We start from the raw sequence: 9905 nt of genomic DNA on the forward strand, positions 1-9905 counted from the left end.
ATCAGGAGATCTTATTTATTTATAATCAATATGCATTTGCACTTTCTTGCAATATGGCCTACTAATGAGTAATCTGCACGGTCACTTTGAAGTTTTGAGATGTTTGCCGCAAGGGACTTTTCTATGATTAAAGGGTTCTCATTAGTGTTGAGCATTCCGATACCGCAAGTATCGGGTATCGGCCGATACTTGCGGGTATCGGAATTCCGATACCGAGATCCGATACTTTTGTGGTATCGGGAATCGGTATCGGGATTAATATCAATGTGTAAAAGAAAGAATTAAAATAAAAAATAGGGATATACTCACCTCTCCGACGCAGCCTGGACTTTACCGCCGTAACCGGGAGCCGTTGTACCTAAAAATGCGCGCTTGAAGGGCCTTAGATGACGTCACGGCGCTCTGATTGGTCCGTAGCGGTCGCATGACCGCTACGCGACCAATCACAAAGCAGTGACATCACCTAAGGTCTTTCAAGCGCTTGAAAGACCTTAGGTGACGTCACTGCTTTGTGATTGGTCGCGTAGCGGTCACGCGACCGCTACGCGACCAATCAGAAGCTGCGGACGTCTTCTAAGATATTGCAAGCCCTTGATAGGCCTTAGGTGACGTCACTGCTTTGTGATTGGTCGCGTAGCGGTCACGCGACCGCTACGGACCAATCAGAGCGCCGTGACGTCATCTAAGGCCCTTCAAGCGCGCATTCTTAGGTACAACGGCTCCCGGTTACGGCGGTAAAGTCCAGGCTGCGTCGGAGAGGTGAGTATATCCCTATTTTTTATTTTAATTATTTCTTTTACACATTGATATGGATCCCAGGGCCTGAAGGAGAGTTTCCTCTCCTTCAGACCCTGGGAACCATACAGGATACCGTCCGATACTTGGTGTCCCATTGACTTGTATTGGTATCGGTATCGGATTAGATCCGATATTTTGCCGGTATCGGCCGATACTTTCCGATACCGATACTTTCAAGTATCGGACGGTATCGCTCAACACTAGTTCTCATGAATGTTCATTGGCACTTTTGTATGATAGGGAATAGAGCTGATTAATCTTTCCTGGATATTTGTGTGTTCCTTTGCTTACCTTGCATGCATGATTTGCTCTGGTTTTGAGGCACTAATTTTAATTGTATGTAATGTTTATGTGTTAATAAAGTTGTATCTTTTATAAAAAAAAATAACACTTCTTGACTAAGTGCAGTTTAACAACTAGCTTTGTAGTCAGTATGTTTATATCTAGCTTGGAGTGTTGCCCTTCCTTAGGCTAAGGAAATGGGCTGGTGCGTTATGTTTATAATTTTTACCCTTTGCATCTGCCAGAAAAAGGCTTACAAGATATCAGGCCTGCTGCATTGGCTTCCTCATAATCACAGTTTATCGTGAGGGGCTGTCAGAATCTGCATAAAAGCAGAAGCAGGGAATTCAGCAGACATTTTGGGGTGAATCTAGATGGTGAGAGGAAGTCACAGCTCACAGATTAGTTTTAGGAATAGGGAGAGAAACATAAAATAATGAAGAAACTGTACAGAGCGTGTATGACAGTACAGCAGTGAAGAAAATTAGTGTCTGTGGAAAATAAAATAGTGTAAATACTTTTTTAAAGCGAATTGGTGGTTTTCCAGTATTGTTCATTTGTGGTTAACTGATTTTACTGCAAATCAGTTTTCCCTGAAAATTCTTCAAAGCTGAGAAATTCAAATTTTAACATATTCAATAATTTCTAACCCGGTATAATTGTGCTATGCTGAGCTCGCAATGAATATTAATAATGTCCACATGATCACTACCACAATATTAGTCACAAACAGTGACCCCCAAATTATTGTGCTATGTAGAAAATGCATGGGTGTTGTGAACTCTATTTTTGGGCTCCCTCTAGTGGTCACAAGCGGTACTGTGTAGTGTTGTCTTTCTGCAGGTTGGCAGCATCAGCTGGTTCGTTATCCTTGGTTGGTTTCCTATTTAGCTCACCTGGATACTCAGTTCCTTGCCTGCTCTCAATGTATTCAGTGCTCTTCAGATTCCTTGTGACTACCTTGCTCCCAGTCTCTCCAAGACAAGCTAAGTTTTCGTTTGTTTATTTTTTGATTATCAGCATTCATCATGTTTCTTGTCCAGCTTGCTAAAATGTGATTTCCTCGCTTGCTGGTTGCTCTAGGGGACTGAGTTTCTCCCCCCACACCGTTAGTTGGTGCGGGGGTTCTTGAAATCTCAGTGTGGATATTTTGTAAGGGTTTTTTACTGACCGCACAGACGTCTTTTCTATTTTCTGCTATCTAGTATTAGTGGGCCTCATTTGCTGAATCTGCTTTCACCCCTGTGTATGTGCCTTCCTCTTACCTCACCGTTATTATTTGTTGGGGGCTTCTATATCTTTGGGGATTATTTCTCTGGAGGCAAGTGAGGGCTTTCTTTCTCTCTAGGGGTAGTTAGTTCCTCAGGCTGGCTCGAGACGTCTAGGATTTTAGTCACGTTCACCGGCTACCTCTAGTGTGTTGGATAGGTTCAGATTTGCGGTCAGTCCAGTTTACCACCTCCCTATAGCTTGTCCTATGTTTTGTTACTTAGCTGGAGTATTTTGTGATCCTCAACCACTAAGGATCATAACACATGGGTCAGGTTTAATACAGATTTCACCCTACAAATTGCATTCTCCATTCTTTTCTAGGTTACTGGTTGGGTCATAACCTCTGCTGTCTCAGTCTTAGTGTGAAGGTTGCAGGTGGCCACCAAGAAAACAGCAGTAGATATTCAGGACCTGATGGCAGTGGGGCAACTATTAGGGGTGTACAGGTAACAGTCACTTCCAAGTCCTGATGCCTGAAAGGTCTCTTAGATATGTGGGAATTCACCAATGCTATAAATGCACATGGACCTTAGAGAGAAGATCTTATTGGACATCTTAAATTGGGGCCTCGTAGTTTCACATTACTCCTGCACTTGATGTCCAGGACATTTGCTGTTATTTTCCCACTCAGGTGAACGGTTGACTAGAATGGTTTTTGGAATAATAAAAAGCGCAATATAAAAGGGTTAGTTCTAAATTATCACTGGTTAGGTGATAAGTTGCTAAACCCGGTGGGCCCAACCAGTGTGATCTTCTCCAATCCTGAGAAAGGGGCTGCTGGAGAAAGCCAAGTACAGCTCGGCAGATTCATAGACAATGAACAGAGTGGTGGTAAAGATACCTAGCCACCATTCTCCTCTTGGGGCATTTCAGAGCCCAGTTCTGATTCAATGGGCATCCCAGAAGTTTGATACCTAGCAATCAGCAAGTTACCACCTCTCTTTTGGATAGGTGAAAACTTGCTGCGTTGGCAATAACCCTATAAGTTTTAAATAAATCTCTTGAAAATGTATGAATGTTCTTATGTGTACAACACTTGGACCTTAACATACCAGATCACGGAGGTCTACCAACCAAGAAGACCACAGTCATGTTCTCGATAACATCCTCTGGCTGGTCCTTTTTCATTAATCTTGATAGTTCAGAGAGTGTTTTTCACTTTTTGATCTAATTTGAGTCAGTAAACTCCCCAATTTTCAAGATTCAGGTGTTACAATCACTTCTAGAGCCTTCACTGTAGACGTGTGATTGTCATTTCCTTAATGAAAGGGCTAAAAACCCATTAAACGCGAGTTCAGAAGTGTTGGGTAAAATTTAGGAGGTGAATACTAAGAATTTCTTTATTCTGCACAAAACACACCCTGGCTGTCCTTTACCGAGGAATATGAGAACTTTAAGGACAAAATGCTATACAATTATTACATCAATTATGAAAGTACATGTAGTTGTAATTAAACTATCAATCAAACAACAGTGACTCACCTTGATGACTTTTCTTTGAGAGCCGACGAGTTGTACTCTTATTTCTCACATCGGTAGAGAAATTTGAAGTCTGAGCTGTCCACATAAATACCAGCTTACTAGAGTTAAAGTGCAATTTTCCTGCAGTCTCATGGTTTTGCATGCACATTAAAAAAAAATAGCTGACCATGTAATACAAAGTTGCATCAAGTTCTCCGGATCAGGAGCTACTCCTATCAGTTACTCTCCATTATGATGCTTCTGCTCTCTAGGACTTCCTTCAAAGAAGTCCACATGGAACAATGTAATTCTTTTTTGTGCATAGAGCTCATATGTTGCTATATAAAAAAAATAAACAAATCTAAAAAAAGGGTTAAAAATCTCATAAATTGTATTGCAAATACAAAACTGTACTTACAAAGGGATTGGACCAAAAGCTGCCTATGATTCGCGGAGTGGGTCTACTGCATGGAGGCCTTGAATAGTTTAGGACTCAATCTACTGTATAGAAAATAATTTTTCAATTAAAAAATGTGGTAACCTGTACCAACGTGTGGAACCTAGTTTCTAAAGCTGCAGAACATCTATAATAGTCAGTACATGGCATAGGTCTAACTGGAAGATGCATTGTCCATGGCCATACTTTTGTCACAGATTTTTGCCCTTTCTGCTGCTGCTCTGCTATGTGGCATGGTCACAAGTTGGCTTTGTGATGGGGCACTGTTGCTTGCAAGCTGGGTCACTGATAAGTATTGATTCAAGCTGGTACTGCAGTGGAGATAATAGGGCAGATTTACTATTCAAACTATGTCCAAGTAGGAGAGGCTTAATAGTAGGGGACTTCATTGCTGTACAAAACGCATGCAAAAACACATACAAAAAAGCATACAAAAGCCACGGCAAAATTGCACCAAGCGTTTTTCCTGCCAAAAGACCCAGAAACCTTGCAGAAATTTCTGCAAGCAAATACTCAACATGCACACAGAGCGTTAGATCCCATTAAAAAAATGTTTGCTTTACTAGTTAATAAGAATATCCTAGGTTCTCCAACTATCAGCTTTATATTGTGAGGGAACAGTGCTCAAATTCCTTCCAACACCCCCATGAAAGAAATAAAGCATTACATAGTTTCCACTAACATGAATGGATTGTGAAACATGTTGGGTCTTCCAGAATGAGTAATGCTCTTTGGAGCCATTTTTAGCTTTGATTAATAGGTGTTTGTCTTGACAAAAGACAGAATTTCCTAATATTAGAAAATGGGATTCGAAAACCAGACAACCCTCTTAAACCATTCCATTGCATTAGTCACAGCACCTTGAACAGTTCACCTGGAGGAGGGAGAAGTGGTTGAGAGGAAGATGTGGTTGATAGGACGGCCGGTGGTTGGTATGTCCCGCTAGTCCGCATTTTAGTGCAGTGTAATTCCCAGACTATGTCATGTTGATCATGCATGTGACAGTTCATGCATGTAGTAGTTAAATTGTTGCAATTTTGCCTCTACTTAGTCATTCTTTGCAAAGTTGGCAGATAGCATGAGTTTGGTCATCCTTTGTGGTCTTAAAAAGCTCCCAGGCTAGGCAACCCTTGCCGCCCCTTGAGAACTGCAGATGCTGGCCACAGCCACAGTTGAGGCTGAGGTTTCAGTGCTTGTTGTGGTTGCATCACATTGTGTCTTTGCGGCAAGCCGCAATGTAATCTCGTCTTCCTTCTCCTCCACCTCCTCTGCTTAGCTACTCAGCTGCATGCCACTGGGTTCACACCAAGTGGGATCTACAACCTCATCATCATCCTTTCTGTTCTCACACTCCTTGCTCTAAGAATCACCCACATTCTTTTCCTGCCCAGACAGCGTAATACAGTCCGTGTGAGTCGCTGATATCTGAGACTCATCAGGATCACCTCCACCCCAGAGGTTAACGTCTGGTGACAAGAATCTGGATTCTGCTTGGCCCTACTTCATCTGTCCCCAGATACAACATGGAAAAATTTGGGGCACTGGTAAAGATATTTTCCTCCTCTGGATCCTGTGAATCTTTGGAGCAAACCTCTGATGCCCATATAATAAAATGTGTGAACAGCTCTGCAGATTGTCCCATCTGTGGTTCCCCACAGTCAGTTGGGTGGTTGAAATTTGTTATGCAGGGGGAAACAAGGGTAATTGGGGTGCCACCTCTGAGGATGGAACTGTGTGTGATGTTAAGGTGGAGGAAGAGGAGGCGAGGCCACTTGATGCAGCACTTGCAATCCACCGGAGCACATGCTCTTTCTGACCCTCATCTGCAAGGCGTACTGCTGTGTGGCTGCCAAAGAAAAGAATCGAGTAGCCCATCCAGTAAAAGATGTTGTCAGTTGTCTGTGGATAGGATGACACAGGGTACACTGCGTGGACACTATCCCCTAGACCTGATGACACAAACCCGATTGATGTTACCAGGCAACCAACTACCACCAATGTACTAAGTTATCCTCTCATCTGAAGCCCACTGCCTTATACAAGGTACCCAGCTTATCTCTACTACTCACACTTGCGTGTTGTGAATTTGGATTCTGGGCTCCCCCGGTGGCTACTGGTGGAATTGAACTTGTGTCATCATCTGCTCTGTTCACCTGTTCCCATCAAGATGTGGGAGTCGCTATATAACCAGGCTTCTCTGTTAGTCTGATGCCGGTCAACAATGTTATCAGAAGCCTTCTGTGCATGTTCCTGCTCCTAGACAACTCCTAGATAAGTTGGACTCTCGTCCATGTTTGTTTTTGTATTTTTGGTTCCAGTTCACAGCTGTAGTTTCGTTACTGTGTCTGGAAAGCTCTTGTGAAACAGAAATTGCCACTCTGGTGTTATGAGTTAATGCCAGAGTCTTAAAGGAATTTCTGGATGGTATTTTGATAGGGTTTTTCAGCTGACCATGAAAGTGTCCCTTCTGTCTTTCAACTATCTAGTAAGCGGACCTCAAATTTGCTAAACCTATTTTCATGCTGCGTTTGTTGTTTCATCTTGATTCACCGCCAATATATGTGGGGGTCTTCTGTCTGCCTGTCGGGGAATTTCTCTAGAGGTGAGCAAGGACTGTATTTTCCTCTGCTTAGACTATTTAGTTCTCCGGCTGGCGCTGGGCATCTAGCGATCAACGTAGGCATGCTACCTGGCCACTTCTAGTTGTGTGATAGGTTTAGTTCATGGTCAGTTTAGTTCCCATCATCCAAGAGCTAGTTCTGATATATGCTGGGCTATGTCTCTTGCCATTGAGACCATGATAGTTTGACCGGCCCACTAAAGGGTTAAATCCTTGGCTGAGAAAGGAGAGAAAAGAGAAGCTGCTGAAATTTTTTTTTTTTTTTTTTCTCCTCTAGCTCTGAGTGTGCTCATAATTGAACCACCTGCCAGTCTGTCTATACTACAGCTTTCCTTTCTTTCTCTCCTTCTAAACCTTGAATGGCTCTGTGTTCATCTGTGTAAAATGGATCTTCAGGGTGTAGCTGCAGGTTTGAGTAATCTCGCCACGAAGGTACAAAATTTGCAAGATTTTGTTTGTCATGCACCTGTATCTGAGCCGAGAATTCCTTTGCCGGAATTTTTCTCGGGGAATAGATCTGGGTTTCAGAATTTTCGAAATAATTGCAAATTATTTTTGTCCCTGAAATCTCGCTCTGCCGGAGACCCTGCACAGCAGGTCAGGATTGTGATTTCCTTGCTCCGGGGCGACCCTCAAGACTAGGCTTTTTCATTGACACCAGGGGATCCTGCGTTGCTCAATGTGGATGCGTTTTTTCTGGCCTTGGGGTTGCTTTATGAGGAACCTCATTTGGAGCTTCAGGCAGAAAAAACTTTGATGTCCCTATCTCAGGGGCAAGATGAAGCTGAAATTTACTGCCAAAGATTCCGTAAATGGTCTGTGCTTACTCAGTGGAATGAGTGCGCCCTGGCGGCGACTTTCAGAGAGGGTCTCTCTGATGCCATTAAGGATGTTATGGTGGGGTTCCCTGTGCCTGCGGGTCTGAATGAGTCCATGACAATGGCTATTCAGATCGATAGGCGTCTGCGGGAGCGCAAACCAGTGCACCATCTGGCGGTGTCCACTGAGAAGACGCCAGAGATTATGCAGTGTGATAGAATTCTGTCCAGAAGCGAGCGGCAGAATTTTAGACGGAAAAATGGGTTGTGTTTCTATTGTGGTGATTCTACTCATGTTATATCAGCATGCTCTAAGCGCACTAAAAAGCTTGATAAATCTGTTTCCATTTGCACTTTACAGTCTAAGTTTATTCTATCTGTGACCCTGATTTGCTCTTTGTCATCTGTTACCGCGGACGCCTATGTCGACTCTGGCGCCGCTTTGAGTCTTATGGATTGGTCCTTTGCCAAACGCTGTGGGTATGATTTAGAGCCTTTGGAGACTCCTATTCCTCTGAAGGGGATTGACTCCACCCCATTGGCTAATAATAAACCACAATACTGGACACAAGTAACTATGCGTATTAATCCGGATCACCAGGAGATTATTCGCTTTCTGGTGCTGTATAATCTACATGATGTTTTGGTGCTAGGATTGCCATGGCTGCAATCTCACAACCCAGTCCTCGACTGGAGAGCTATGTCTGTGTTGAGCTGGGGATGTAAGGGGACTCATGGGGATGTACCTTTGGTTTCCATTTCATCATCTATTCCCTCTGAGATTCCTGAGTTCTTGTCTGAATATCGTGACGTCTTTGAAGAACCTAAGCTTGGTTCGCTACCTCCGCACCGAGAGTGCGATTGTGCCATAGATTTAATCCCGGGTAGTAAATACCCAAAGGGTCGTTTATTTAATCTGTCTGTGCCTGAACATGCTGCTATGCGAGAATATATAAAGGAGTCCTTGGAAAAGGGACATATTCGTCCATCGTCATCTCCCTTAGGAGCCGGTTTTTTCTTTGTGTCAAAAAAAGACGGCTCTTTGAGACCATGTATTGATTATCGGCTTTTGAATAAAATCACGGTTAAATATCAATACCCATTGCCGTTGCTGACTGATTTGTTTGCTCGCATAAAGGGGGCCAAGTGGTTCTCTAAGATTGATCTCCGTGGGGCGTATAATTTGGTGCGAATTAAGCAGGGGGATGAGTGGAAAACCGCATTTAATACGCCCGAGGGCCACTTTGAGTACTTGGTGATGCCTTTTGGTCTTTCTAATGCCCCTTCAGTCTTCCAGTCCTTTATGCATGACATTTTCCGCAATTATTTGGATAAATTTATGATTGTGTATCTGGATGATATTCTGATTTTTTCGGATGACTGGGACTCTCATGTCCAGCAGGTCAGGAGGGTTTTTCAGGTTTTGCGGTCTAATTCCTTGTGTGTGAAGGGTTCTAAGTGCCTTTTTGGGGTTCAAAAGATTTCCTTCTTGGGATATATTTTTTCCCCCTCTTCCATTGAGATGGATCCTGTCAAGGTTCAGGCTATTTGTGATTGGACGCAGCCCTCTTCTCTTAAGAGTCTTCAGAAATTTTTGGGCTTTGCTAACTTTTATCGCCGATTTGTTGCTGGTTTTTCGGATGTTGTTAAGCCATTGACCGATTTGACTAAGAAGGGTGCTGATGTTGCTGATTGGTCCCCTGATGCTGTGGAGGCCTTTCGGGAGCTTAAGCGCCGTTTTTCTTCTGCCCCTGTGTTGCGTCAGCCTGATGTTGCTCTGCCTTTTCAGGTTGAGGTTGACGCTTCAGAGATCGGAGCTGGGGCCGTGTTGTCGCAGAAAAGTTCCGACTGCTCCGTGATGAGACCTTGTGCTTTTTTCTCCCGTAAATTTTCGCCCGCTGAGCGGAATTATGATGTTGGTAATCGGGAGCTTTTGGCCATGAAGTGGGCTTTTGAAGAGTGGCGCCACTGGCTTGAGGGGGCTAGACATCAAGTGGTGGTATTGACTGACCACAAAAATCTAATTTATCTTGAATCCGCCAGGCGCCTGAATCCTAGACAGGCGCGCTGGTCGTTGTTTTTCTCTCGGTTTGATTTTGTGGTGTCATACCTACCGGGTTCTAAGAATGTTAAAGCGGATGCCCTTTCTAGGAGTTTTGAGCCTGACTCGCCTGGTGACTCTGAGCCCACAGGTATC

Source organism: Ranitomeya variabilis, chromosome 2, assembly GCF_051348905.1.
Source record: "Ranitomeya variabilis isolate aRanVar5 chromosome 2, aRanVar5.hap1, whole genome shotgun sequence".
In the NCBI taxonomy this organism is placed as follows: domain Eukaryota; kingdom Metazoa; phylum Chordata; class Amphibia; order Anura; family Dendrobatidae; genus Ranitomeya; species Ranitomeya variabilis.